Below are 8,569 nucleotides of genomic sequence, written 5' to 3'. Positions count from 1 at the left end.
TTATGATGCATTTGTAGAGTAATAATGATGAACTGATAAAGTAATTATGATACACTTTTAGAGTAATTTTGAATTACTAGTTGTTTGATGCATGAGTAATTTTAAATGACTACTTAATTAATGCACTTGTAGAGTAATTTTGAATAATATCTTGTAGTAGTAATGGAGAGATAGACATCAACGTAGCTCACCGTATCCAGGTTGGATGGTGTAGATGGAGAGCAGTCACAGGGGTATTGTGCGACAAGAGGTTCCCTGATAAATTAAAAGGGAAATTTTATAGGGTTGCAATTAGACCCTCTATGTTATACGGAACAGATTGTTGGGCTATCAAGAAAATTCATGCACGAAAGCTAGATGTAGTGGAGATGAGGATGCTAAGATGGATGTGTGGGCATACTAGGTTGGACAAGATAAGAAATGAGGTTTTTAGGGAAAGATTAGGAGTCACTAGTATTTCAGACAAGATAAAGGATGAAAGATTGAGATGGTTTGGGCATGTCAGGAGGAGGCAGACGACAGACCCGATTAGAATAGTTGAAACACTCACTGTAGATGGAAGGAGGAGTAGAGGCAGGCCGAAAATGACTTGGATGAGCGGATTAGGAAAAATTTGCTAGGTTTGCACCTATTTGAAGACATGGTCGAGGATAGAACTTTGTGGAGATGTAAGATTAAAATTAAGGACTTTTAGGAGTGTGGCCTGGTTTTTGGTTTAGGTTCTTGTCTTATGAGTTTAATTTTTCAGTTTGTATGAGGTGTGAGATAGTTTTTTATAAGTTTTCACCTATTCTCGGTGTCGTATTTTTACTAACACGTACTTATTCATTTATATGTTTATTTTTATTATTTTTCTTTCCACCTTTTATTAGTAGTTGTGTGCTTATATAATTTCCCAGAAACTTATGTCTTGGTTATAGTTTGAAGAGTCAGGGATCTCACTGGAAGCAGTCTCTCTATCCCCTGGGATAGAGGTAAGGCATGCCTACATCCTACCCTCCCCAGACCCTATCAATAGCTTTTCTATAGGTGAGATTATACTGGGTATGGTTGTTGTTGTATCGTGTAGTAGTGTATTAATAATGAACCGGTAAAGTAATTATGATGCATATACAGAGTAATTTTGAATTGTATGTTGTTTGATTAAATTGTAGAGTAATTGTGTATGTTATGTTATTTTGATGAACTAGTAGAGTAATTATGATACATTTGTAGAGTAGTTTTGATACTTATTCTACGGATAGAATAATTATGAAAATGCCACCGTAGTTTTTACTTTTCCATCTTAGGTTTGTACAATAAGTTGTACGAAATCTTTACTCTAAACAACTAATTATTTTTTCTTAAGATAATTACACATAGAATTTTATCTGGTTACATGTTTTAAATTTGTACGACACTTCAACCTCCATAAATAAACCATAAAAAATAGTATATGAGATTACAAAATGATTTCGATACCTTTTTAACATGGCCCATCTCAATAACGATCTACATCGCTTTCATACCTCTGTGGTAGTTAATTCCCATTCTCACATCACAAACCAAAACTATCACATACTTTTCTTCAAAATACGGAACTATCAAACTCTCTGTTTATTACATTACGAATTTCACTTCAATCATCATCATCTTATGCAGCAGGAAACGTCTTCATCTATCTCAAATAACTTCGCCAAAGTTTGATCAATTTCAATGGCGGAACCGAAGAAGATAATAATTGACACGGATCCTGGCATCGGTAAACCCTAATTTCATGCCATCTGTTTGATTTTTATGTTTGTTGTTGATATTGTTATCCATTTGTGTGTAATTGCTGAATTAGATGATGCTATGGCAATATTTCTGGCTTTGAGGTCACCAGAAGTTAATGTGATTGGGCTTACAACTATTTATGGCAATGTTTACACCACTCTTGCCACTAGAAATGCATTACATTTGGTAATTCACTTGCATCTTTTTTGCTTGAGATGTCACTGTTTAAGATGAATATATATCAACTAATTATAGTTGTGTTTTGTTAATTGTATTTAGTTGGAGGTTGCTGGAAGAACATATATCCCTGTTGCAGAAGGGTCTCATGTTAGTTATGTGGTATATCTCCTTTCATTGCACACTTTACTTGTAACTTTTGATTAGGAATACTGAAACAAATGAAGAAATCTCACAGTATACTTGTGTAGTTGGTTTAAAAAAGCGCAAGGCGTTTTGCTCCCCAAAACTATGGTGTGTGTGTCGACGTACAACCAAACAAGCTTTGTTTACAACCAGAAGTTGCGTCTCTCTTATTGTTTTACATATCAATCTATTTATCAAGTCAAAAAATTTATATTTTCCGTATCTATTTTGTTGTTTTTACATATAAACCTCCTATAGACCCTAGTTTTAACCCAGAACTACTTGAATTGCGCCTTTTTCTACTGATGTGTTTTCCTTAGCGCCTCGCTAAACCAAGCCAGTCATGTACAAAATGAATTTGGCTTATAAACTATTCAAAAAATATATATAATTTTTTTCATGAACTGTATTTTTTTTCTATTAGCCTTGTGCACTTGTTTGCTTACATCTTCTCTTGAAAAAAATAATTACGTTGTCCCTGAAACTGCTTTCTTTTTTTCTCCATGTGCCAAGAAAGCAACGAAGCTTCGAGTTGCAGACTTTGTTCACGGGGTAGACGGGCTCAGAAACCAAAACTTCCCGCAGCCGAAGTCAAAACCGATAGAATAGTCAGCAGCAGAATATTTGGTTGAGCAAGCTCGTCTTTACCATGGAGAAATCACTTTGGTCGCATTGGGTCCCCTTACCAACATCGCCTTGGTCTTGCTCATTTCCTTATTTATTTATTTATTTATTATTTGTACAAGCAAATCCTGTTTCACGGATGATCTATAAGATTTCTTAATTTATGCAGGCCATTGAACTCGACCCCGCCTTCACCAAAAACATTGGACAGATTGTTCTTCTTGGTGGTGTGTTTTTAGTAAACGGGAATGTGAATCCAGCTAGCGAGGCTAATGTAAGTATGAACAATTATTTGCATATTTACATTACATTGTATTTAATTTCGTCCATTGGACTGGACATGTAGATTTATGGTGATCCGGAAGCTGCTGATATTGTGTTTACTTGCGAAGCTGATGTGTTGGCTATTGGGCTCAATGTTACTCATCAAGTTATTCTTACATGTAATCCTTTTTGTATGCTTTGAATGCATCCCCATATTCCCACTTTTGATGCTCATAATTAAATGTTTATGTGTTATAATTCTACAGCAGAAAAACCAAATTACTTTAGTTTGCGAAGAAATTAGGGGCCGTAATGTTTTATTAGAATTAAAGGGAAACAATTTTTTGTGTAGATCATGATTGTGACATCTTGGCAGAATCAGATGGAATATTTGCCAAGTATTTGAGCAAGATCCTGGAATTTTACTTTTCTTATCATCGCGATGCATACAACATGAAAGTTATGTATTTTCAGATAACATGAAAGTTACATTTGGTAAATTCATTTGCATGAGATAATCATTGTTAAAGATGGATATATGTCAGCCAATTATTGCTGTGTTTTGTTAATTGTATTTAGTTGGAGGTTGCTAGAAGAACAGATATCCCTGTTGCAGAAGGATCTCAAGTTAGTTATGTGGTATATCTCCTTTCATTGCACACTTTACTTGTAACTTCTGATTAGGAATATTGAAACAAAAGAAGAAATCTCACAACATACTTGTGTAGTTGGTTTAAAAAAGCGCAAGGAGTTTTGCTCCCCAAAACTATGGTGTGTGTGTCGATGTACAACCAAACAAGCTTTGTTTACAACCAGAAGTTGCGTCTCTCTCATTGTTTTGCATATCAACCTATTTATCAAGTCAAAAAATTCATAATCTATTTGGTTGTTTTTACATATAAACCTCCTACAGACCCTAGTTTTGACCCAGAACTACTTGAATTGTGCTTTTTTCTATTGATTTGTTTTCCTTAGCGCCTCGCTAAACCAAGCCAGTCTTGTACAAAATGAATATGGCTTATAAACTATTCAAAAAATATATATAATGTTTTTTTCGTGAACTGTATTTTTTATATTAGCCTTGTGCACTTGTTTGCTTACATATTCACTTGAAAAAAATAATTACGCTGTCCCTGAAACTGCTCTTTCTTTTTTTCTCCATGTGCCAAGAAAGAAACAAAGCTTCGAGTTGCAGACTTTGTTCACGGGTAGACGGGCTCGGAAACCAGAACTTCCCGCAGCCGAAGTCAAAACGGATAGAAAAGTGAGCAGCAGAATATTTGGTGGAGCAAGCTCGTCTTTACCCTGGAGAAATCACTTTGGTCGCATTGGGTCCCTTACCTACATCGCCTTGGTCTTGCTCATTTCCTTATTTATTTATTTATTTATTATTTGTACAAGCAAATCCTGTTTCACGGAAGATCTATAATATTTCTTAATTTATGCAGGCCATTGAACTCGACCCCGCCTTCACCAAAAACATTGGACAGATTGTTCTTCTTGGTGGTGCGTTTTTAGTAAACGGGAATGTGAATCCAGCTAGCGAGGCTAATGTAAGTATGAACAATTATTTGCATATTTACATTACATTGTATTTAATTTCGTCCATTGGACTGGACGTGTAGATTTTTGGTGATCCGGAAGCTGCTGATATTGTGTTTACTTGCGGTGCTGATGTTGGCTATTGGGCTCAATGTTACTCATCAAGTTATTCTTACATGTAATCCTTTTTGTATGCTTTGAATGCATCCCCATATTCCCACTTTTGATGCTCATAATTAAATGTTTATGTGTTATAATTCTACAGCAGAAAAACCAAATTACTTTAGTTTGCGAAGAAATTAGGGGCCGTAATGTTTTATTAGAATTAAAGGGAAACAATGTTTTGTGTAGATCATGATCGTGACATCTTGGCAGAATCAGATGGAATATTTGCCAAGTATTTGAGCAAGATCCTAGAATTTTACTTTTCTTATCATCGCGATGCATACAACATGAAAGGTATGTATTTTGAGACAAATTATGAATTTGTCCAACACTTGGTTGTTGATTTTTGCAACTTTTAATCCTGATTTTTATTTACGAAAAGGATTTTTTCTTTTGGTTAATCTGCTGATGTGATGATTGGGGCATTTGTGATTTGTGTAGGTGTATACCTTCATGACCCGACAACGATTCTTGCAGCTGTGAATCCTTCATTAATGACATACATGGAGGGTGTTATCAGAGTCCAGACAACTGGTATCACAAGGGGCCTATCGTTGTTTTTCAACAAACAGAAAAGGTGGAAATCTTGTTTATTAATCTTTCTTAGTATTTCTTTTTCATTATATATATACATATGCTAAGTATAATCAAACTCTTTTAAATGAAAGTGATTTTGGTTATGCATCAAAAGCACAGTTTGGTCTTTCGTCAACTTTTAACTCGTTTGACCTGTCAACACTTTTCACTGTTTTCATTTTGACCAAATATAGTTTTGTCATCAGATTTTAAGAACCAAAGAAAATATTGGTTTTGTATAGAAAATGTACTTCTGTTTTGATTTTGATGTGGTATCGATACTATGCAAGGTTTAACGAAGAGACTGAATGGTGCAACAAACCGACAGTGAAGGTGGCAGTTACTGTGGACGCTCCCGAGGTAGTTAAATTGGTTATGCAACGTCTTATGTATTGATAACTAGCATCCCCAACTCTCAAAGCCTCTGTTTCTGAAGAGGAACCTAAAGGTTAAAAAATGATATATTTTCTGTATTTGTTTTATTGATCATTAGCAGCAAGTAATAATGTTTCACTTCACTTTCACATTTTTCCTTTCAGAATGATAAAAAAAAAGACTAATTTCATATATACTCTTACAAATATTATAAATATCATACATACCCACCAAAAACCAAAAATATCATATACATCCAATTTAAGTGAACGGACCATTCTACCCCTATTTATTTTTCTTTTCATCTCCTTTTATACTGCTCACCATTTTTCATCAAGACAAGGGCGTTTGAGATTCCTTATTACAAGTCCTTTTTGACTTCTCTAAAAAGTGAATAAGTCTGAAATTGTGACTTATTAACTTCTTCCCTCACAACACAAGCAATCCCAAACAGATCATCGATTTTCATCAACATTGGCGACACTTCAAAAGTTCAAAACCATTTTCAAACATACCCACCTCCATCCATCATCGTTTCATTTACACCACCGCCGTCCATCATCGTCGTTTGTCCATCAATGTTTCACCGTAATTCGGCAGCCACAATTTCGATAGAATCTTAGATCTGAGAAGTGATGGCGGCGGTGATAAAGGACGAAGGTTAGACAGTGATTTGCAGGGATTTGTAACTGAAAAAAAAAATTTAAGCAGGTCTTAAATGAAAGACAAGGATCAGTAATTGAGTAGCACGAAAACAGACTGATACCTTAAAATAAAAGCATAAGGGTGTAAGGAGTGGTTAAACACTTGAGAGTGGCAAACTAAAAAATCAACAAATGACAGTGTGCCATGTCAAAGTGGTAAACCATGCTCAAAAATGTTGGCAATGGTTAAACACTTGGTGAAGTGGTAAACTATTTAAAAAAAAAGGTGTGATTGGTTGAGATTAAAATGGACCCCACCTCACACTACCCTCTCTCTCTCTCTCACACTACCCTCTCTCTCATGATTCCCGCATGGCAAGCCCTCACCGAGCGACAATGAAACCGCATTGGCAAAGGGGTCGGCGTGCCGCACGGAAAAAGCCTTTGCCGACACCCTTTTCCGCACCATACCGGACAGCCTAAGAAGCTTATGAGTTGAAATGGTCTTGATTTATTTGGTTTTGTTGCTAAATTGAGCACTGATTTTTAGTCATTTGGTTTGTCCCTAACAAAATTAAAATGCTTCTGATCTGAAATTCTACAAATCAATTTGAGATGGAGACTAAAGTGTGATTTGGTTCTACTCAGTTGGGCAACTTTGATCAATTTGAGACTGGGTGGCCGCAAAGTTGGATGGAGTACAGAGGTGATCTTTTTTTGTGACAGGAAAACATAAGATATTAGTTGACACCTAGGGTAAAATGGTAATTTAATAAATTGTTTTTATTGACTTAGGCATATATGATATGTGAGCTATTTTGTAAGGGTATATGTGAATTTCTTGTTTTGTAAGGGTATATATGAAATTGACTAAAAAATAACTATACAACACATACTGTCTAGAAAGAATTAATGGTTAACTTAAAATCAATGGCCAAATCCAAGGTGAAGATATCCCCCCAAACCTCTAAAAGATGATACACCCTAAATCAGAGATATTTCACCAATGGGCAAATCTATTGGCGAAAAGAGAAAACCCTTGGTAATTCGTCGGTGAAAGTGTGTTGGGAAATTCGAGCACTTTACACCAATGGATCCAAGATGGACTTTTTACCAACAGGTCAACCACCACCTTATTTTACCAGTGAATATTACTTGTGGATCACATATGGTATTATCTTCGACTGATCATCTTTTGCCAATTTACCATTGCCATCAAACATAGTACAAAATCTTAAAAATTCTAGCAGTTCACACCTATGGATCCAAGATGGGCTTTTTACCAACGGGTCAACCACCACCTTGGATATTACTTGTGGGTCACAAATGGTATTATCTCCGACTAATCATCTTTGCCAATTTACCATTGCCATCAGACATAGTAGGGCTGACAAATCGTATGTTATCGGGTTTAACAGGTCTCTGACGACGCATATAACACAAGTATTAAACATGAATACAACTCGTTTAACTACTTTATATTTCATGTCCATAACAGAGTTTTATGTTTTATGTACCAAGAAAAAGAAATGATGGATCCTAACATCATAATTTTATTTATTTAAAAAAAATAAAAAATCATGTTGTGTACTTTTTAAGTAAACATGTCTAATCTTGTCTTATATAGATATCTATTCCCAACCCTAATTCATTATACAAAATCTTAACCCAAATCTAATCGTTAAAAGATGTCGGTGATATGTGGTAACTACATGATGAAACAATGGTTAACCGGGCAGGGTTAATTGACTGGTCTCGTCAAGAAGGGTTAATCCCTTCCTCTCGAGGATCGTAGGCTGGATCACCGGCTGGTTGATCTCCTGCACAAGGAAACAAACCGTACTCGTAACAAGGAGGATGGGGTGGGGGGTGCTCCTTGTTACCACTCTTCGGCGTGAGAATCAGTAATCTGCTTGGGAAGCAAAGTATGATAGTAGTAGTAGTGAGAGAGTTGTGAAGAGATACCTCAAACATGGTTTGGGGTTGGTTTTTATAGCCGAGGAGTGAAGGAGGAGGTGGATGGACAGACTGACGACATGCTGCACCTTTGCAGGTGTGTCAGGCTTGTCGGTTATGGAGGAAATGCCACGTCAGTCTGTTGCTTACGTAGACCTGACAGGTGACTGTCATTGGTGCCACTTGCTCTGTGGTGTCAGTCCCACTTGCTTAGTGCACAGGATGCGGTGCAGGCTGCATCGCTGCCTGCGGTACTTCTGATGTTCCCGCGTTCTGCAATGTGATCAAGAAATACGCGAGATGCG

General features: G+C 36.3%; 1 pseudogene; it reads left to right on the top strand.

Moving 5' to 3' along the window:
• Positions 1-1,687: 1,687 nt before the first annotated feature.
• Positions 1,688-5,805, top strand: LOC110940015 (annotated as a pseudogene).
• The last annotated feature ends 2,764 nt before the right edge of the window (positions 5,806-8,569 follow it).

This window comes from Helianthus annuus, chromosome 5, assembly GCF_002127325.2.
Source record: "Helianthus annuus cultivar XRQ/B chromosome 5, HanXRQr2.0-SUNRISE, whole genome shotgun sequence".
Classification (NCBI taxonomy): Eukaryota; Viridiplantae; Streptophyta; class Magnoliopsida; order Asterales; family Asteraceae; genus Helianthus; species Helianthus annuus.
The sequence above is the reverse complement of the archived record's forward strand: the minus strand, read 5'-3'. Positions and strand labels throughout refer to the sequence as shown.